Genomic DNA, 23,161 nt, shown 5'->3' with positions numbered 1-23,161 from the left:
AATTTTTTATGGTGTTTTTCAAGGTGTTCTCCATCCCCCCGAGTCAAATTAATGCAAGACATATTTTCTCATAATGCATGGAGTGATTTTTTCAAGAGGGCAGGGTCATCGTGCAGAAAGGGCACAGGTTACAGACACGAAAGCCTGGGGTCCCAGCTCTGGCAAGGCCACCATGTCCCCTGGACTAAATGCCTCAGGAGCTCAAGCCTCAATTCCTCCATCTGTTATATGAAATGAAATAATATCTGCTTCCTGCTACCTAGAACCATTGTGTAAATCAAATGAGATAATATATGTAAAAGCACTTTGGGAAATTAAAAGCACACTCTAGAAATAAAACACTGATTAAAGGAAATCTATTCAATCAAGCAGTACTTTCTCTGTATCTAATATATTTATTAAACAAGCAAGCAAACCAATACACATGGTTATCAATGGAAAGAATGGGTTCTATTTAGCTCATTGGAAACACTACAAAGTTTAGGAAGTTGTCCATGTTTTCTAAACCCAAATTCCACACGAGTCTTCTCTTTCTATTTCCCTCCCTAGAAACTAGGTAGAGAATATTAATTCGCTCATCCCTCGCATGGCAGTACACAGTATAATTAAACAAAAATGGCCTATATTAGCCTGGACATTCACAAGAAGCTTTATATGTGCAATCTCGCTGAAACGTTTCTCATTTCTGGGTTTAAACACCTGATCCAGGCAAACTGGCCAAATGAACGTGAGGAAAGCTTTGATCCCAGGGCCATAACTCTGTAAGTTCATTAACTGTGAATTATTGTTTTGAACCAGGCTTGGCTTCCAAGGCCAGAATCGCACATTCCTAAAGTAATATGCCTGACACCAGCAGAAAACGGTTTCACAATTCTCACCTTGAACTCCTGGAGAATTCCTACCTCATCTGTTACCTGATCTCTAGCTAGGTGACTCTCTCCAGGTCTGTGGTGTGGCCGTAATTATCCCATTGCTTAGGGCTGTATCAGTGGTCAAGGATGCACGGCACCAGACTGTCGAGCCGGTGAGCAATGTTCCCAGGGAGGCAGGAAGCACCACATCTCTGAGCTCAGAGCCCTGTTCCTGCTATCCCCAGTCTGAGTCTGGGTGCAAACAAATACTGGGGACCTACTGTGTGCTGCCCACTGTGCCAGACACGTGACCTATACGATCTAAGTTAATCCTCACAAACTTTGTCAGGAGACTTCCCTAGTGGTCCAGTGGCTAAGACGTCATGCTCCCAATGCAGGGGGACGGGGTTCCATCTCTGCTCAGGGAACTAGATCCTGCATCCTGCAATGAATATTGAAGACCCTGCGTGCTGCACCTAAGACCTGGTGCAGTCAAATGAATTAATCAAATTAATTAATGAATTTAAGATAAACAACTTTGAGTTTAGTCAGTGATTCTGATCTCTGGTTAAAGGGAGATTCTGACTCATTAGTCTTGAGGGCTGAGCCCTACATCTGCATTTGAAAAACATCTAGAAATGATTCGAGCCTTTTCAAAGCCTGGCAATGATACCAACATTAATACAGCTGACCATACTAGAGAATTATGCGCTAGACAGTCGGATGAATGCTTTGCATGCTCCTTCCCATTTGAATTTTAAGACAACATATTCTTGCCTGGAGAATCCCAGGGACGGGGGAGCCTGGTGGGCTGCCGTCTATGCGGTCACACAGAGTTGGACATGACTGAAGTGACTTAGCAGCAGCAGCAGCAAAGAACCCGAGACACAGAAAAATCAAGAGATCTGCAAAGATTCTACAATCAGGGGTAGATTCCTGTCCCATTTTCTCTGACTCCAAGATCTGTGATCTTTCTATCTTATCAGCTGCAGTAGAATCCTTTAGGATTCTGCATTATTTCCTAACTTATTAGGAAATAAAACCCAAGTGTTTACGTTAGGGGCGATTTTCTTCTGCTTTCTCTTCGGGGACATTGGTGGTGGTGTCAGCTGACTTACCACTATTATTATTACCATTAATAATACTTTTTGCAGGTGGTACCTGATGCTGGCTTGAGAGCACACCTGCCTTAGGCAGGAGCCACAGTGAAGATGATACAAAGTGATGGTGTCTATTAAGGGGTGACGGTGCTGTAGGGAAGGGTACATTTGATTCTCATCCTCCTGGGCTAGGACTTGGCGGAAAGCCACTTCCCAGGACGTAATTAAGATAAAACTTCACCTCTGGCCCTCTACCACCTTTATAAATCTCCCTCTGCGTCTCAGCTGCTGAGGACTTTTACACAACAATACTTAAAAAAGACGTTCAGTTTCCTAGGACTCTGTCCAGACAGCCACAGGCCCCAGCGCATCATCAATATTATCACAGGGTTAAAGATAATCATAAGACTTTAGATCCTTAAAGCTCCTTTGAGCCTAAAAAGTTCAAAGCCCTTTCATACTGGTGCTTTCGTTTTCTGGTCCCCTCCTCTGATGCGGGAAGAGATGTCAGGGAGGAAGCCATCCTCATTCTGCAATCCTGTCTCCCAGAAATCCAAGAACAGCGGCTCCTTCCCCTCACGACACAGCTGACCTGATGCAGGGACAGACCCTTGACTTGTATTTCAAGGTCTTTCTCAGTGACTGTTCAGTGTTTCTGGCCTGGCGGGCTTGGTTCCCCCCTGCAGTCTGTCACCCTGAAGACCCCCAAGGCAGGGTGTGGAGGCTCTAATCTGCAGGCCAGCGTAGGGAACGAGCAGAGAGTGTGGGACTCTTCCATCAGGGTCTACACAAGAGACATCTCCTTCCGCCCAGGTCTGGGCGGTGGCTAAGGGGACGGGAAAGTCAGATGACAAAGCAGAGGCCCCGCGGCCGGTTCAGCACTGCTGGGCCTGAGCGTGCACTCCAGCCCACCCTGCTCGTCCCAGCCTCTACTGTCCTGAGCTCAGGGACTCAGAGCTAGGGCTTCGCTGGCTGCAGCCAGAGGCTGGATGCGCCTGGCTGGAACTCCCTTCGAGAAGGAGGGAGGAAGCACAGCCAGGCCCTGTTCCCTAGAGCCAGTCATCGGGGGAGGGGGTGTGGCTGCAGGTGGTCTCAGGGCGCCAGGTGAGATAGCCATGGCCCTGGAGGCCAGGGACTGGCAGGTCTTTGCACTTCAGTGGATGGCAACTGCTCTGGCCCCTAGCTCTCTTCCTTCTCCCTGTCCGTGTCCCTGGACCCCGTGTGGATGGCAGGTGAGTGGGCCTGGCTTCCCAGAGGCTGGAGACCCTGAGCCGCATGCCTGTGACCCCAGCTGTGGGTGAGGCTTCTCTGCGTTCCTGCTCTGAGAACTCTCCTCTGACACGGAGACTGGCTTTGCAAAGCACTCTGCCCGTTATAATAGGATTTAGTAAATGCCACTGTTGGGGCCATGCAAGCTGAGGCTTCTGGGGACAGGATGTGGCTAGATGGTACCTATTTACAAGTGTGTGGGGAGCCAAGGTGCAGGCTCAGCTGCCAGGTGCCTCACTCCTGATTGCCCAAGACAATAATCTCATCTTTCTGGCTTCTTGCAACTGGGGATGGAGAAAAATCAATCCTTAGCAGAGATCGGATGCCATCATGCAAAATGTATGACCTCGGGGTTTTTGTTTTGTTTGGGTTGGTTTTTTGTTGTTTTTCAAGGACAGGTGTGGAGTCAAGCTGACATGAGGTCGTAGGCTTCAGAGTGAAGGCTAAAGGCACTGATGTTGTGGTATTCAAATCATCCTTAAGGCTGGAGGGAAATTATGGGGTGGTGGGGGGGTGGTGGTTAGAGATTACAGGGCAATAGCATGAGGGTCACGAAAGCCCTGGCCAGAGACCAGCAAAGACCGAGGGTGGCTGCAGCCAGACTCTGTCCATTGCACTTCGATTCGATTAGGACCCGGGACTGCTGTGCTCTTCCCACTGGCTGCAGGCCAGCCTCACCTGCTGGGCTCGTCCACTTGGCTCCAGCCCTGAGGGCCTGGCTTGGCTTCTCTTGAACTTCTCCTGCTGGTCTGGGAACCTGTGTCTACCAACCAGTTGGCCTCCCTCCTCAGATGCATCTACGTGTGTGGGTCTCAGAGGACTGGACCAAGAGTTCCTCAAAGCATCACTAAAACACCACGTGGCCAGGAGCACAGGGCTGTATGGTTTATGAAAGCGGGGCGTCCTCTCCCTCCATAGCTGCAGAGGGGTCACATTCTCTTCAAAAAGGTTTCCAACCTGAAAAACTGGAGTTTCTGAAACATGAAGTGACTTCCCCAAAGCGCACTGAAAGTTGGAGGCAGAACCCAGGTGAGAACAGACATGACAGTTTCCTTCCACCCAAATGACTCCTGGCTTCTTCAGGGAACCCGGAGTCAGGCTTTGCTGCAGCACTCCTCTCACAGCTGAGCAAACGCGTCAGACCCTGCGCAGCCAGGGCTAAGCAGAAGGCAGAGCCCCGAGCCATCCGCCCCCCGCCTGCCCCCAGCAGAGCATCAGATCCTCCAGTTACACAGCCCCTGGGATTTCCAGAAAGGTCAGGTGATAACACAGTAAGTGCGATAATAACCGAATGATAACAAGGGGCTTCCAAGGCGGCACTATTGGTTAAAAAAAAAAAACCCACCTGCCAATACAGGAGACATGAGAGACACGGGTTCAATTCCTGGGTTGGGAAGATCCCCTGAAGGAGGGCATGGCAACCCACTCCAGTATTCTTGCCTGGAGAATTCCATGGACAGAGGAGCCTGGCGGGCTATGGTCCACGGGGTCCCAAAGAGCTGGACTCGACTGAGCAACTTAGCACACATCAGTGGAGATATGGAAGGCAGGAATTGTTATTTGGCTCAGATGGTAAAGAATCTGCCTGCAGTGCAAGAGACCCGGGTTCAGTCCCTGGGTTGGGAAGATCCTCTGGGGAAGGAAACGGCAACCCACTCCCGTATTCTTGCCTGGGAAATTCCACGGACAGAGGAGCCTGGAGGCCTACAGTTCATGGTTAAAAAGAGTTGGACACAAGTGAGCAACTTAACAAAATACTTGAAAACAAATTGAGGCTGAAGTTATTAGACACTTAAAAGAGGTTAGTAAACTGAACACAGCTGTACAGCTATGGAGAGATGGAGCTGGATTTGAACCAAGGGCTGTCTGGCTCCCAGCCACACTCCTTAGGAGAGGAGAGGAGAATGTATAGCAGGCCCATTCATTTCCATGTGGACCAGGGAGGAATGAAGGCAGAGGTGCCGTGCGGGGCCAGGTGCCCCTACAGTGGAGATGTTGCCTTCGGGGGCCCCATCTCTTTGAGCAGGGCTCCGGGACCACAGAGCTGGGTGGAGAGTGGCAAGTCTGCAGAGCTGGCCTGCCGCGCGAGGAGGAGGGGACCTGCTGCTTGTGTTGACAGACAGGGCTCATCTCAGATCTGCAGTTGCACAGCTGTCCCCCTCAGTGGGAGAGCCTGGGTTGCTCCCTGCAACTTGAGATTTCCAGCTCCTGGGACACGATGGCCATGTGGCCACAGCCTGGAGGGTCTACAGCTCTTCTCTCCACGGGCTCTGCTGGGTGCTCGTTGAGTCAAGAAGAAGCAGAACACTGCCTCCCGCCCGGATGAAGGTGTTTGCGGTTCTTCCTGCTTGATGACTTCTTTGTTCGTCCTCTGATGACTGTGCCCTTTGTGTCTAAATCGTGTGGACTGGCATCGTCTTGTCCGCCAGCCTGTCTACTTGAAGCAACGGGCCTAGGATGGAGCTGCAGCTAAAGAGCTTTCTAACTTCGTAAGTTTGGACCAGCCTCCACCTGTCTGTTTTGCTCTTCTTTAAAGAAGGAGTCAAAATCCTAATGTCCTCTCCTTAATGGGAGGCCAGGATGAGATGCTGTCCTGAACATGCAGACTATCTGTGAAAAGCTAAGCAATGGTAACAAATCACCGTGATTCTTAACTTATGGATGGATATAGCCTGTCTCCCCAGGACCTTTGTGAGTTCCTCGAAAACTAGAGGTTGGTTTTATCATTTTCATCTCTTCCATAGGGTTTCCAGTTACGCAAACATTATTTACTCAATAAATGCTTGCTGCAGCCTAGCCCTGGAGAAGCTAACATTTTGGTCTGGACAAAAAGCAGGCTCACAAGATCCGATGTCCCTGAGTGATCTGTCTGTGTTGTGGGATTGGGGCGGGGGCAGGGGTTGGGGTGGGATTGGAGAGGAAGGCAGCAGGCAAGAGAAGTTTGGAAAAGGGGCACAAAAGCAGAGAGAGCCTGTAAGTGTGCTGCACAGGCGGCGTAAGGGGGCTCGGAGTGGGACCCTGCGGAGGTGCCCGTGGATGGCGGCCCCAAGGTAAGCTGGTTCCCACTCTTAAGCAACCCAAATCCTGTTTATGACTCCCACTTTGGTGAATTTTCCCTCTGAGAGAGCCTGACTTCAAGGAGGAAAGTGGACTCTGCCTGACACCCTCCTGGAGAAGGACTGGGAGTGGGGTTGGGTTCAAATCGCAAAGTCTAGATCTGAGTCTTGTCTCACCAACTGGCATGTCCTGGAACAGCTTATTTCAGATTTCCTGGATTATTGTTCATCTCTACAGTGGAAGGAATGTAATCTGCTCCACTGTCTTTCTTCTCCACTGTGGGGATCTAATGAAGACTATCAGTAGATGGTAGGCTGACACTGGGACCTCACATAACGAGGAACTCCTGCTCATGCGGTAATCAGTCTGAATGTGAAATGTCTATCACAGTGATGTTACTCTGAGGCTCCCGTGTTAACCCACCATCAAGACGGGACCCTTGCAGTTCCTTCCCCACGAGACCCCTCCCATGTTCTTGGGGTCCGAGTCCACTGGGCTCAAAAGGACACAGGTATCTACTTTTGAAAAATATCCTTAAGTCTTCAGTCCATGAACCCTCCAAACACAGGCCTTTGAAAGAAAGCCAAATGTAGAGGGAAAGAGGAAAAGTGTATTTCTCACAGGCTTCTGCCTCAGCTCTATCAAATTCTGTCTCTTCTAGGCCCTGGGGCTGTGGACCCAGCCGTATTTTCACAGCTTAGCTGGGCTCCACAGTGCAGTTAGTAAGTCATCCTGAGAACTGGATGCAGAGCGGCCCCCCAGCGGGCCCGCCACACACGTGGTCAGCACCACGGAGCCAGCCGGCCCTCCCTGTGGTCCTGCCCCCTCCTCCTCCTTCTCTGAGCGACTGGCAGGATTTATAGGGCTGTCCCAGCGACACACCATCTCAGTAACTGCAGAATGGCAGTTGTAAAAAATCCCATTTGCCAGGGTATTAGAATCCCATTAGCACTCCCAATGGAGAAATAACCCCGACCCTTCAGAAGGAATTAAAGATATTCGGGCCCCAGCATTTGGAGTGTTATGAGCCCTTCCCCCGTCCAGATGATCACACCAGCAGACATAAAGCCTCAGGCACCAGATGTCCTTGGTCCATAAACCCCCTGAGAAAAGTCCTAGGAATGATGTATGAAAGGGCCTCTGGTTCCACAAACAGGGTCCAGAATATTCACAAGAGGTAATTGACACAGGGCCCCCCTGGTTTGTACATGCTCTAGAGAAACTGGTTTTAGGGGAAGCCAGGTTTGGATTTCAGACCTCAACTGTTCTGTTACAGCAACTTACATCCTTTTTGCCTCTCCCCACTGCCCCGCTCCCATACAACTCCACTGCTGGAGCAGTAACTGACATCAAACAGAGACACTGACAAACTTCTCCTGCCTACAGACTGCCAAAACACCAGTCACCTGCAAAACCAAAGGATGATCGCTGAGAGGCATTGTAATAGCTTCAGGTTCCATCACGTCAATTTATCAATGAAGCAGCAGAGGCTCAGAGAGGTAAAGCAAAGGCCCAAGATCACACAGCTTGTTGAACGGAAGTCTCCTCATTCCCTGTCTGCATTTAAAAAATCCCCAGATAATACCCATACTACCATTTTTGGAACCACACTGTTAATCCAGGTCACAAGGTTTTATAAAAATTAAACATGACAAAGCACATAACAGCGTTAACGTGGTGAGAATAATTCTTCTATAAATAGCTGTTGTATTACATGTTTGAGATTTAGACCATACACCAGAGGTTCAAGAGCATTTAAAAGACTTACTATGTGCCATAAGCTGAGCTAGACATATAAGGATACCTTGTTGTCTAAACCCTGAAGCACTCCTAGACAGGAGTTAGAGACCACAGGGCATGTGGTCCCTGCTTCTCAGATGGGGCAGGTGAGGCTGAGAGAAAAGAGGAAGCAAAGGTAGGTTAGCAGCTGCAAGACCAAGATGCCTGTCTCCAAGTCCCCCACCTGCCTTGGGGGCAGAGCAGAGTCCTGCCTGGTGTTAGCACCCTCTGCCTGCTGTCCGGCTGGGGACTATAGGACTGAGGACGGGGTGGGCTGATTTCAACATGTCTGCGTTGATTCTGAGACTTGAGAGCCAACTGCCAGAGAAAGGGTGACAGAGGGTATGAGGCTGGAGTGGGAGGCGGGCACGTGTGCAGACAGAAGCAGCAGCAGGGGGTGGACAGGCTGACAGGGTGCACAATGGCCAGGAGCCTGCAGATCAATACCAAGACAGATACCCAGGGAGTCTGGCAACCCACAGACGTGTGGGGGTGCACACAGGCCAGGGAGCGCATGAAAGGCAGCAAATCGAGGGAGAGGTTAGACCAAGCCAGAGACAGACACAGGGGCATCGCCGTCTCTGAGAGAGAGAGACCCCACTCCACTGGGAGCATGCTGGTGCTGTTGTTTTAAGTCCCTTCAAGCTCTTTTGCCAGGCACTTCCATCTGAGAAATCCATTCCTGCCAAGTTCGAAGGGTTAACCGGGGCGGCTGCAGCCCCACCTGACTTGAGGTCACCCCCTTGCAGGGAAGGTCTATTTCTATCCATGGACCCACATTCTGAAGTCAGAAGTGGGGTATGATGATGAGGACAAAGGGAAAGGTGAGCAGGAACAGTCAGTGGCCGGGTAGGGATGGAGGAGCCGCGGGTCTATATCGGGTGGGGGCAGAAGAGGGGCCCGGAGGGGCTTCTGGGCCGGCTGATGCTGCTTTGGGTGGACCTCAGGGCCAGTCTTCCCTGTTGGCTCAGAATGTAAAGAATCTGCCTGCAATGCAGGAGACTCACGTTCCATCCACGGCTTGGGAAGATCCCGTGGAGATAGGGAATGGCAACGCACTCCAATAGTCTTGCCTGGAGAATCCCTTGGACAGAGGAGCCTGGTGGGCTCTAGTCCATGGGGTCGCAGAAAGGCAGACACAACTGAGCAACTAACACTTCCACTTTCAGGGCAGTGTCTCAGGTTCCCTCTGAAGGCTCTGGCTCAGGACTTCCTGCCAGGACAGCTTGGTCCCTAAAGGGATCGGAGAAAAGGGAAGCCAGGCCACCTTGCCTGATTCAAACCTATGACCTCAGAGGCCCAGCAGGCCTGAATTGCACCTTGATCCCTGTGCATTCCCCACAGCATCCACTTTCCTCAGCTCCAGAGGGGACCACCTTAGAGCTCCCACTTTTTGCTCCCTCCTCCAACCTCCTCCTTCCCCGGGTGGAGACCTCACTTCTTACACCTCTGAGGAGCTATACCCATGAGAAGAAAATGAACCATCTTTCCTCCCCAGTTCACCCCAGGTCCCTGCTCCACATTCCCTCCTGTTTCCATTCTATCTCAAGTCAAGACCCCTCTGTGCTCAGGACTCCACGTGTTCCCCATGCATCCCCAACACACTGCATCCTGCCTTTGTGCACCTGAGTTTCCTCACCTCCAGGGGCTCCCTGCCCTGGACAGTCCCATCAGCCTGCAGACGCCAGGCCCATGTGCTTCGGTGTCTCCCAGCGAAAACAAAGAGGCATCATCAACCAACCAAAGGTCTCCCCAAACCCCCAGGGAAGTTCTCCATCTCCTGCATCTGCACCGCCTCACCCTCGTTTTCCCTTGACCAGAATCCAGGTCATCACGAACAGCAGTGACCTCTGACCTGTCAAAGCCAGGGGGCACTTCCCGGTCCTCCTTCAGATGCCACGTTCCCTCAGTGAGGTATTTTGCCTCTCAAAGAGGGCGAATGATTCATTAAACAATAAAATATAAATGAATTATGAGAGCTATGTGGACAGCAGGGACTCACCCAGAGCTCAGTAAAGGGACCTAATCTGGTTTGGGAACACAGCAGAGTTTTCTCTGATGTAGAAGGAAGTTGACATATTTTTAGGTTATACCAGGCCAGGGTGTGAAAGGAGAGTAGAAAGACTTTTTTGAACTTTTTTTCCCCAAAAAAAGAAAAGGAGCCTATTTAGAGTTTAAATTAAGTGCATGATATGATGTGGTTTGTATTTTGAAAAGGACATTCTCCACGGAGAATTGGAAAGAAGCAAGAGGGGTGTGTGGGAGGACCTCAGGGATGGTTGAAGTAGTCCAGATGGGAGACTGGAGTCCCAGGGGGAACAGTGGAGATACTGGGGTTCGAGCTGTGGGCAAGGTTTGGGCCTCCTTTCAACACCACCTTACCTCTTGGGGCAGTTACCACTAACCAGCTCTAAAGATGAGGATGCTAAGGCTCAGAGGAGGTGAGTACCTAGCTGACCTAGCTTAGTCACAAGGTTGTATCTGAAACCACATCCACAGACCCCCCCCCCCAATATTTCCTTTGTCCACCACTCACTCACTTTAAAAAGAATGTGTAAAATCATTGAATCCATGCTCCTGACATTCTCCCATGAAATTACGGACACCTGCTCAGTGGGTACATCTTCCAGGCTACACGAGCTGCAATAACCATTGTGTTTATTGTGTGGCTGCACTGGGATCCATGTGGTATCCAAGTGCTGGAATGGAATGTCTCGGGGCCACTCAGCCAAGTGATGTGATTCCTGGAAGGCCATGCCAGGACCAGCCTAATGTACCGCAAGAGCACGGATCATGTCTCCTGCCTGGGCCGGACGCTGGCAAGACTGTGCAGTTAGAAGCACCAGTGGCAGGAGCCAGCCTCCTCCTGCTCACCAGCAGGTGCCTCCTGAAAAGGGCAGGTGAGAAAAAGGAGACTGGGGAGAGCTGAGCAGTGGTCCTCCTGGCAGCCAGCCCACCTGCCCCAGCACAGCTCCCTTCCAGCTCCAGCTTTGCAGCCCACTCCAGCCTGGGAAGAAGCCGGTCACGTACATACACAAGTGCCAAGATGGGAAGGCAGGCTGGGGGAATTAGCATTTTTAATGAAACCAGACAACAGGGAAAGAGAAGTCATGGGCAATAACTTGTGGATTTAGGAGAAAAAGGAGGGGAAAAGCCCCAGCCCCAGGGCAGAGGTCACAGCTGTCCACAGGACTTGGAAGAACCTTGTCATGACCATAATAAAAGCAACAGGAATAGAATCCATAGAGTAACCATACAGGATAGACGATTACTTCAGTAACGGTTAACAAGCATTCAATAAATATTCACAACATGCAGACAGACAAGTGCATCTGTCTCCCAGCCGCTCTGCAAGGCGGGGAGTGTTTGCTCTGCTTTTTGGAACCTGGAAACCGAGGCTCAGGTCTATCTCGTGTCACGTGACCTGAGCGAGGCAGAACCAGGACTCGAACTTCGGTCTAAGGTCCAGTCTCAGCGGCCTCTGTCCTGTCCTGCACCAGCCACAGCCCTGAACACGGCAGACCCTGGCTCAGGCAGCAGCATATGGGAGGAAGGAGGGAGGTGACGGAGGAAGAGAGAGATGGGGGTGGGAGACAGGGGGCGGGAATGGGGGACTGGAGGTGGGTGTGGGTGACGGAGGCGGGAGGCGAGGGTGCCACTGGCTGAGGGAGCTGGAGACGGTGACTCTGCTCCCTGACCAGCGCCTCCTCTTGAGCCATGTTTCTCTTTCCAGACCTGAACAACCTTGCTGTGAAGCAAAGCCCAAGGCTGAGGATTCAGTAACAGTCAATCTCATCTCTGTCCAAGAGGGGCCTGGGGCTGACTGCTGGCTGGGCTGTGGGTTGCCTGTGTTCCGGGGCAAGGCCTTTCAGGGTCCCTCTGCCCCTGCTAGGAGTTGCTGGTGTGACCCCAGTGCTCCCTGCTCCTGTGTTCACATCACCTGCTTTTTACTCACGGGGGTGGGGAGGGGGTGGAGGTGCCGGGCCCAGGAGGGGTGGCCAGCGGACCTGGAGCCACACTCCAATTAGGGATTCGCGTCAGGCACCAGCAGCTTTATTGAACGGATTACTGAACTGGAACAAACTACCTGCTCCCAAACAGGCTGATGGAGATGCTGGGTCAGGATGCCCCCAGTGAAGAGGGCTTGGCTGATCTCCACCCACTGGGCACAGGGCTCCCAGGAGCTTCTGTACCCCTGCCCCAGGTGAGTGATGACGGGCCCAGGTGTGTGTGTGACCAGGCTGCGGCGTCCCTGACCTCCTGATCCTGGCCTGCTGGGGTTAGCTCCCTGCTTTGTCTGCAGGCAGGAGCAGGGGTCCTGTCCCATGCAAGGCCCCCTTCAAGGTGAACGCCAGTGCCCAAGAGCAAGAGCAAGGAAGAGTTCTCGGAGATGCAGGGCATTGACAGGGGCACAGCTGCAGAGCCTCCAGGAGGCCGGCCCTTTCTTCAACCGAGGCTGGACTCCTGTTGGTTGCCAGCAGGACCTTGAAAGCATCATTCTCTGGCGTGAGGAACTGTGACAGCAAATGCCTAGGTCATTCTCAGTCATGAACTCTGAAGTCTCAGAACAGGAAATGACCCCAGAACGCCCTGCCTCCCCAGCCCTCCTGTGGGGAATGCACCAGACAAGCTGGGGTCCAGGTTGGGGAAGGGGCTTCTGTTGCATTCTGACATCCACTTGCATTCCGTCTGCCCCTAAGAGTTCAGTTTTGGATTCAGCCAAACATCTCACGTTTGCCTCTCGCTGGGGTTGGAAGCCCATTCAGATCTTTGCCCATTGCTTCTCAAAATCTTAGCTTCTGTTTTGATAAATTGACACCTCCACCACCCTCCAGCATTCTCTTTTGCTGACAAAGCCATCACACCAGCAAAGTGGGATGCAGCGCTTGGTGGGAGCTGGTAATGAGACATTCTGTTGATACGCAGGTGATCTCAGAGTGTGGCTAAGAGGTAGACTTGAAGCTGAGGTTTTGGCTGAGCCCAGAGGAGGGCTGCTTCCAAGGGGAGGAATAGGGTTTGGGGGCTGGAATGTCTGCTGTGGGCTCTGGGGGGCTGTCCTGGGGCGCCTGGCCCCCTGCCCAGCCCCTTCCAGGGTGGCTCCTCCTGGCTGTAGGCCCAGGCTGCAGGCCTGGTCTCAGCCCAGGAGAAGGGATGATGGGGTAGGGGGACCTCTGCTGGGTAGGAGGAAGTGCAAGGGGAACATGGTGAGGGAGGAAAGTTTGGAGGGCAGAGCACGGAACCATGAGCCCAACCACCATGCCAGCAGGAAGGGTGGGCCTGGGCCACCAATCAGCCTGATTGCAATCAGCCCAAGAGTGTGCGCCTTCCATGGAGCAGGGGAAATATGCAATCTCAAAAAGCACGTCAGACATCACAACACAAACAGCAGCAGGGTGTGTGATGCCCACAGCAGCCTCTGACCGCGCCATCCTCCTGCTCCTGGTGACCAGGATGGGAAGCAGCAACTCCACAGAGGGTGAGAGACCCTAAGACCCCAGACGGCACGCGTGATGAGCTCAAAGTTGGGCCATGTCGGCCCTTCCATCAATCTCTTTTACTACTAATTTCCCCTCATGTTTTCTAATTTAATTCTCAGCTTCCTTCAAATACCAGTCAATGAACCATCCAAATTTCCTCCAAATACCCTTGAAAATGTTGAATTATGTAATTAAGGATGGTGTAATGCAACAATATTAGGAGAAATGTTGTCATACATATTTTAATGAAAGGCACAGGCTTGGGAGGGAGAGAGGGGGAGAGATTTTCCAGGGCCGTCCTCTCCCACCTGCGTGACTGTTACATCTTCTTCTCCATCTTTGGTTATTAAAATCCTGCCACGGATGCACTCCCAGAGGAGCATCACTGAAGGAGATCCTGCAAGGCCAGCTGCAAAGACTCAGGTCAGATTTGGGTCTGCGAACATTCAAAGGGAGGCCAGTGGGTGCAGGGTAATTCCACTCATGGATTTATTAGGCATGATTTACTCATTCATTCAAAAATATTTGCCAGCTTTGCCTGGAACTGTCCCAGTTTTAGTGCTTAAAATCCAGTGATCAGAAAACCCCTAATCCTAACATGAAGACATATTTCTTGGCTAATTTCAATGTGCTCATTAGGCTCAGAGGCACCTTTCTGGAAAGTTTTCTACAGTAACTCCAGAATGCACTTCATCCTTCCTCAGCCCCATCAGTCACTCTTACATGCTGTGTTGTGTGTTACCACATGGCCCTCCACTCCTCATCCAACACACCCTCACCTCACCATGGTTTCTGGAGCCCAGGGTCATGTCTTATTTGTCATTGTATTACTAATACCTCATGGATATTGGGCATGTTGAAGGCACTCAAAGATTCACTGGATGACTGATAATAATAATGAAAATAGCAATAATAATAACAGTAGATATTTATTGATTTGCTATGCACCTGACACATGAGAGCTAAACCTTAAATGACACATAGGGGTTTGATCAGAAAAGGCAATGGCAAGCCACTCCAGTACTCTTGCCTGGAAAATCCCATGGACGGAGGAGCCTGGTAGGCTGCAGTCCATGGGGTCGCTAAGAGTCGGACACGACTGAGCGACTTCACTTTCACTTTTCACTTTCACACATTGGAGAAGGAAATGGCAACCCACTCCAGTGTTCTTGCCTGGAGAATCCCAGGGACGGGGGAGCCTGGTGGGCTTCCGTCTATGGGGTCACACAGAGTCGGACACAACTGAAGTGATTTAGCAGCAGCAGCAGCAGGGGTTTGATAGAGTTGGAGAGAAACATACTCGAGAAAGAGAGACTTGTAAATGTGTTGAGAAAAGTACTTGGAAGAAAGCTGGGTTAACAGAACTTAGTGATAGACACTTAGGGGAAAGGTGTTTGAGGAGAAATGATTATGAGTTTGTAAGAAAACAAAGTTAAAATAAGAGGCTACAGGGGGAAAAGTGAGGATGGATATGTAGTTTAGGCTCAGGTGTAGATGCCATAAATATGAACATCAATTGCTCAGCCTTAAATGAATAGAGAACAAAATTCCAATGCTAGTTTCTGTGCAAAGGAATGGGGAGGTAGAGTGCAAGAAAAAGGTTCTGAGGCTTATCTTCTTTTTAACCTGTGTTAAATGGAGAAGGCAATGGCAAGCCACTCCAGTACTCTTGCCTGGAAAATCCCATGGATGGAGGAGCCTGGTGGGCTGCAGTCCATGGGGTCGCTAGGGGTCGGACACGACTGAGCGACTTCACTTTCACTTTTTACTTTCACACATTGGAGAAGAAAATGGCACCCCACTCCAGTGTTCTTGCCTGGAGAATCCCAGGGACAGGGGAGCCTGGTGGGCTTCCATCTATGGGGTCACACAGAGTCGGACACGACTGAAGTGACTTAGCAGCAGCAGCAGCAGCAAGCTTTGGTTTACCACTTGGGAAAAACACTTATGTTTCTGGGCCTCACTGTATTCATCTGTAAAAGGGGGCACTCAAATCTAACTTAAAGAGTAACTTTGAATCAGGGGCAATACCTGTGACCTACAGCAGAGCCAGCAATGAGTAATGGTGGCTGCCATCATCATTGTCAGCATCACCATTATCACTGGCATTACAACCATCATCATTACCATCATCACCGTCCTATCATCACCATCATCATCACCCCCACTGAGGTGTTTAAGGAATACTAATCTAATGGACATAGAGGAAAACAACAGAATAGGAAAAACAAGAGAGCTCTTCAAGAAAATTAGAGATTCCAAGGGAACATTTCATGCAAAGATGGGCTCGATAAAGGACAGAAATGGTATGGACCTAACAGAAGCAGAAGATATTAAGAAGAGGTGGCAGGAATACACAGAAGAACTGTACAAAAAAGATCTTCACGACCAAGATAGTCACGATAACGTGATCACTGACCTAGAGCCAGACATCTTGGAATGTGAAGTCAAGTGGGCCTTAGAAAGCATCACTACGAACAAAGCTAGTGGAGGTGATGGAATTCCAGTTGAGCTATTTCAAGTCTTGAAAGATGATGCTGTGAAAGTGCTGCACTCAATATGCCAGCAGATTTGGAAAACTCAGCAGTGGCCACAGGACTGGAAGAGGTCAGTCTTCATTTCAATCCCAAAGAAAGGCAATGCCAAAGAATGCTCAAACTACCGCACAATTGCACTCATCTCACACGCTAGTAAAGTCATGCTCAAAATTCTCCAAGCCAGGCTTCAGCAGTATGTAAACCGTGAACTCCCAGATGTTCAAGCAGGTTTTAGAAAAGGCAGAGGCACCAGAGATCAAATTGCCAACATCCGCTGGATCATGGAGAAAGCAAGAGAGTTTCAGAAAAACTTCTATTTCTGCTTTATTGACTATGCCAAAGCCTTTGACTGTGTGGATCACAATAAACTGTGGAACATTCTGAAAGAGATGGGAATCCCAGACCACCTGACCTGCCTCTTGAGAAACCTGTATGCAGGTCAGGAAGCAACTGTTAGAACTGGACATGGAACAACAGACTGGTTCCAAATAGGAAAAGGTGTACGTCAAGGTTGTATATTGTCACCTTGCTTATTTAACTTATATGCAGAGTACATCATGAGGAACGCTGGGCTGGAAGAAGCACAAGCTGGAATCAAGATTGCTGGGAGAAATATCAATAACCTCAGATATGCAGATGACACTACCCTTATGGCAGAAAGTGAAGAGGAACTCAAAAGCCTCTTGATGAAAGTGAAAGAGGAGAGTGAAAAGGTTGGCTTGAAGCTCAACATTCAGAAAACAAAGATCATGGCATCTGGTCCCATCACTTCATGGGAAATAGATGGAAAAACAGTGGAAACAGTGTCAGACTTTATTTTTTTGGGCTCCAAAATCACTGCAGATGCTGACTGCAGCCATGAAATTAAAAGACGCTTGCTCCTTGGAAGGAAAGTTATGACCAACCTTGATAGTATATTAAAAAGCAGAGACATTACTTTGCCAACCAAGGTCCGTCTAGTCAAGGCAATGGTTTTTCCCGTGGTCATGTATGGATGTGAGAGTTGGACTGTGAAGAAGGCTGACCGCCGAAGAATCGATGCTTTTGAACTGTGGTGTTGGAGAAGACTCTTGAGAGTCCCTTATACTGCAAGGAGATCCAACCAGTCCATTCTGGAGGAGATCAATCCTGGATGTTCATTGGAGGGACTGATGCTAAAGCTGAAACTGCAATACTTTGGCCACCTCATGCGACGAGTTGACTCACTGGAAAAGACTCTGATGCTGGGAAAGGTTGGGGGCGGGAGGAGAAGGGGACGACGGAGAATGAGATGGCTGGATGGCATCACCGACTCTGTGGACATGAGTTTGAGTGAACTCCGGGAGTTGGTGATGGACAGGGAGGCCTGGCGTGCTGTGATTCATGGGGTCGCGGAGAGTCGGACACGACTGAGCGACTGAACTGAACTGAACTGAACTGAATCTAATGGACTATGGAGAGAAGAGAATTCTCCCACTTATCAATGGCCACTGATAAAGCTACAATCTAGGGCAACCTCTAGGTCAACTTTAAACAGAAAATATTTAGTAAGCAGGGTTCTCATGGAGCCTCTGGGGCATTTTAAATATTATGGTTATTATATTACCCTTTTATTTACAATTCGGTGATCCTAAGACTCAATAGGTGAATACTAATTTTTTATTGAGATTATCTATTCTTTCATAAATACTTTGAAGTGTCTGTTTTGCTGTTGTTGTTTCTCCTCCTTCCCTCATATACATTTGTTACTCCCAGCCCTGACTGCAGTTTGCCGCTAAAGAATGCACTTCCATTTCTTTATTTTATTCACCTTTGTTTAGTACAGATTTCGGTGTGTGCCCAATACTCACTCCCTGCAAAATAACGCTCCCATCATGCTACTCAAAGTCCTCACCCTCTGGTCCTAATTGTTTTCCAGTTTGACATCTGTTTACCCTCTGTTGCAGCCCCACCAATCCTCTCAAAATTTCCCGAGCCCACCAGGCACTTCCAAGTCCTAGGGCATTGGTTCTGCCTTTTGTTCCCCCCAGGGCCAAGCTGCGTTCAGGATTTGGCAAGCAGACTGGTGGCACTGCCACTTGTGAAGGAGTGTGTGAATTTGAATTTGTGTGCCTGTGAATTTGGAGAAAAAAGCCAGGGCTCAGGTGCAGCCTGTGTGCTGTCTCTTTGCCTCGTTCATTTCTCTATAGTAGCATTGGGATAATAACACCTTTTTATAAAGTGGTAGACGTTATTACATTAGCATTATACATAAAGATGTTATAGAAACTGAAAAGTACTTGGGCTGAAACATATTAATCCACAGCGTGATATAATGAAAAGCACACAAGAGTCTGCTTTCAGTTCCAATACCTCCGCTTACTGGCTATGTGATCATGAATAACTCACTTTGTAATTTTAGATTTCAATTAATCACCCATAACATGAGAGTAGCAGCAACTGTCCTGCCAACTTTTTCAGGGCTATTAGGATTGTGAGTGAGATGCTGCCTGTAAAACTGCTGGATAAGCTGCATGTTGCTGTACTGATGCAAGTACTTAGGTAGGTAAGGAAGCATATTCAGCCCCACCACACCAGCGTGCCCTGGGTGGGTCCTGTCCTTCTCTGTGCCTGCTGCCCCAGGTTTCAGATGGAAGGGGCATGGAGATTTGCAAGGTTGTTCAGGGTCCGGTGAGTTCCTACCCACAAAGTGCTCAAAACGATACCTGAAACAATACCTACGCAAGTGGGCCAAGCTCTACTGCTGGCGCCATTATTAGCAGTTCTATCATCCTGCGCTCCCACTTGTCAGGGGGCTTCAGAATTGAGAGGGCCCCGTGGCCACAAGTCACCATTCTCATTCTGCCTCAGCAGCTACAAGGTGAGACAACTTTCTTCTGCACAGTTCTTCACGGCTCATCTTGTCTTATCTTGTTTTGGGATCCTCTGGATCTCTATTTCCCCAGGAAGACAACCCAGATAAGTCATTTTACACTGAGCTCGGCTCCCCCGTGCTGAGAGGTAGCACCAGCTCCAGGATGTTAGTGAGTATCCTTTGATTGCCCCCTGGTCTAGATGCAGACATGGCCCAGATTCAGTGGAGCCTGAAGCTTATATAGTTTTGAGATTCTCTTTAAAAAAAAAAAAGAACATGAAATTACAAATAGAAAAATAAGTATGGAAGTAAACTTTGAAATCGTGAATCACTATATTGTACAACTAACTTACATAATATTGCAGAGCAACTATACTTCAATTAAGAAAAGAAATAAAAGAAATTTAACATTTGAGAAAAAAGTATGGATGTATTTAAAATGAGAAATTGCAACCTGTAAATTTTTAAAAGATAGAAAGTACCCACAAACATCAGAAACTCTAGAAAAAATAACATTGATATTAAATCTCTCCCAATTCATTTCAGTAATACTTTCCTGCCATCCAACTATCTCATCCTCTGTCACCCCTTTCCTTGCCCTCAATCTTTCCCAACTCTTTTCCAATGAATCAGCTCTTCACATTAGGGGGCCAAAGTATAGGAAGTCAACATCAGTCCTTCCGATGAATATTCAGTGTTGATCCCTTTAGGACTGACTGATCAGTTATATATATATATATATATATATATATTATCAATTCTTTACACGATAATGATTTTATAATAGTTTCTACAGAAAAAAAAATGAAAGCTAAATCCAATGTCCTCTAGCATGGCAGATTTTTTAAATGGATAGTTCGGAGCAGTTTCTTCTAGCTTCTCAAATCGTGATCGTTAGTGTCATGAGAATTCTCAGGATTCGGGCCAAATCTAGAAAAACATCCATCAGATTTCTTTCATTTGTGTGCTGTGATATTTGGGAGAATTTTCCACAGACTAGCCTTGGGCTTCTTACCATCCAAACCTTGTCTTTCCTCCACTCCCTACGTATTCCCAGCTCGGGGCTCTGAAGGCGCACTCACCCAGCACAGTGATGCTGGGTAGCTGGGTGTCCCAAGGCAATGGGATCACTCTGGGAGCCGTGACTGCATCAGAGCAGCCAGCAAGGGTCTCGTGTGCGTGGAAGTGACAGGGAACTATGTAAAGTGCATCAAAGTAAGCCCAGCTCAAATTCCTCTGAGCTGAATCCTCAGCACGTTTATGGCCAATTCAGTGGTACCTGATACAGGGACGGTATATGAATGAGATGTCAGATCAAAAGTAACAGAAGTCCTGATTAGCTGCAGTTAAACTGTCTTACTTTTCTATATTTACCAAATATATTTGACTAGGTGACTATTTCTCCCTAGGACTCAGCATCTGTTATCTCTTACGATATAACAGACTGTCCCAAGACACAGTGGGTTGAGCCCTTTTAGATGTTCCCATCCTGAAGGAGTACAGATGGATGCAGCCGCTGAATGACCCCAACCAGGGTCTTGGGAGCGTAGGTGAGCTGTAAAACCCCCAAGGTCTTCTCCTGCTCTGTACAAGCATGCTGCTCTTCCCTCCCCTAGACTTGGTCACTTTTTTTGACCAATAATAGTATGAGGCCTGAGTTCCTGCTGTTGCTCATTTAGAAGCCAGCTGCCATGGAAGGAGGTTTGGGCTGGAGTGCTAAATGATGAGAGATCTTGAGAAAGAGTGTGCAGGAGAACCGAGGGCCCTAGACAATGGAGGGGAGCCATCCATACGTTTCAGACCCAGCTGAGCTCCTGGCTGAAATCAGCTGCACAAGTAACCCATGACTCCAGCTGGCACCTTCAGAGGCAGAAGAACCACCTGGCCAACCCACGGAAATGCAGGAAATAAGAACTCACTTTTGTTTTAGGCGGTCAAGTTTCTAGGTAGTCTGCTGTGCAGTGAAACCCAATGCTTACAGACCTCAAAGCTTAAATTTCATCAGCTTCGTGAGAAATCCAGCCTGGGGATGGAGGCAGTGACTCATGCACACATCAAATGATAAAGAACCGTGTGCTGACTCTCCATTTGGGTGATTCTCCCGGTCCAGTCCCCTACAGGTAGCCTCCTTTCTTCTCTGTTTTGCTCTGTATCAGGATCGCTGACTCTACCAAAGAAACGCATCATTTTCTCATTCGCTGGTTGGTTCCAGGTGTGTTTGTCAAACGCCTCCTCAAGAAGGTGGCCCTTTACTCCTGCTTCTTTCGTACTTCAGGCTGAGTCTTGACACTGGTCAAGCCTTCCGAGGTGTAGATCCTTCAGACTGAGTCCTGATAGTGGCCAAGCCTTCCGAGGTGTAGATCCTTCAGACTGAGTCCTGATAGTGGCCAAGCCTTCTGAGGTGTAGATCCTTCAGACTGAGTCCTGATAGTGGCCAAGCCTTCCGAGGTATAGATGCTTCAGACTGAGTCCTAATAGTGGCCAAGCCTTCTGAGGTGTAGATCCTGGAGGGCAGACCTTCTTCCTCGGATCCTGCTCTCACTTATCTATGATTATACACCATCTCTGCTTCTTTTCCCTCCAGGCCTAGAGGTGATAACTGCTTCCCTTGATGGGGAATCACTGGGAGCCTCAACATTCCTGCTGGATTTCCTGTATCTTGCCTACAAACGTGTCCATCTCCTCTTCATGACCCTGTCTTCCCATTTTTTAAAAAAATTAATTTTTATTGGAGCATAGCTGCTTTACAATCTTGTGTTAGTTTCCACGATACAGCAGAGTGAATCAGTTGTATGTTTATTTTTATCCATATTTTGGGTTTCCTACCCATTTAGATCACCACAGAGCACTAAGTAGAGTTCCCTGTGCTGTACGGCAGGTTCTCATTAGTTATTTTATACATAGTGGTGTATATACATGTCAGTCTCAATCTCCCAGTTCATACCCCACACACCCATCCCCCTTAGTTTCCACATTTGTTCTGTATGTTTGTGTCTCTATTTCTATTTTGCAAATAAAAGCACATAGACCCTACCTTCCTTTGAGCCAACTGGAATTCTGTTCTCTGCTTCTGCCCTGGCTGATCTACTCTGCTGTTGTGAGTCCCTTCATCTTGATTCCTAATCAGCAGAAAGAAAAATGAATATGGAAGATGAAGTCGCAGATACTGGATTTCAATCTTAGGTTTATAATTTCTTAGCTCAATGACCTAGAACTAATCAATTAACTTATCTGAGTTGTAATTTCCTCAACTGAAACTGGAAATGCTAATAACCTACTTTACAGGTTTCTGCTTGGAGCATCCCAGTATTCACCAAGCCCTTAGTCCTAAATATGGAACTTATGAGGCACTATATTTAAAATATATCAGGGCACTAAACTAGAGGTCTCATCTCTTCCAGAATTCAGCAAGCGTCAAGAAATCAAAATCATAGCAAGAGTTTAAAATAATGAAATATACGGCCTGAACTGATTTAGCCTGGACACCATTACCATAGGTGTCCAGGGGCCCAGGGAATAGCATCACAAGAGGATGTCAGACAGGCCTTCCTGGTGGTAGAGCTGGGGTCAGACCGCAGGAGAAACGCTGTCCTTCGCTGGGGGTCCCTATTGATGAGTGAGCAGGTGGGCGCCTCTCAGAATGAAGTACTAGGGCGGTAAGAAGAGTTAGTGGGATGCTCTGTTATCTAAAGATCTCTTTGTAATCAGAGGGCCTCTCCAGCTGTTTCTGTGCACTATGCATTATTTATGGCCCATCCAGGGTGGCATCCTGCTATTTGTCTGCTTTCTGAGACGGGCAGCAGGAAAAGAGCTTGTTGACTCAGCGATTTTGAGCAAGGCTGAATGAGGGAAGGGACGGGGGGAAAAGAGAAGAAATGGAGAAGAGCGTGGATAGAAAGAAAAAGAGGAAAACTGAAAAAGAGGAAAACAGGCAGTCATGCTGACTGGATATGCTCAACTTGCCAGGGAGAGAGCCTGACGCCTTAGGAAGCCATCCCCATACTCCAGGGGATCTGGACCAGGGGAGGGCGTGGGGCTTGGCTTCTTTAAAATGAAAGAAGTGAAAGTAAAGTCGCTTTGTCGTGTCGGACTCTGCCACCCATGGACTGTAACCTATCAGGCTCCCTGACCATGGGATTTTCCAGGCAAGTTGCCTGGAGTGGGTTGCCATTTCCTTCTCCAGGGGATCTTCCCGACCCAGGGATCAAACCCAGGTCTCCTGCATTGCAGGCAGACGCTTTACCATCTGAGCGGCTCC

Source organism: Moschus berezovskii, chromosome 25 (genome assembly GCF_049115385.1).
Source record: "Moschus berezovskii isolate FMDL1 chromosome 25, NW_MosBer_1.0, whole genome shotgun sequence".
In the NCBI taxonomy this organism is placed as follows: domain Eukaryota; kingdom Metazoa; phylum Chordata; class Mammalia; order Artiodactyla; family Moschidae; genus Moschus; species Moschus berezovskii.
This window is presented reverse-complemented; position numbering follows the sequence as displayed.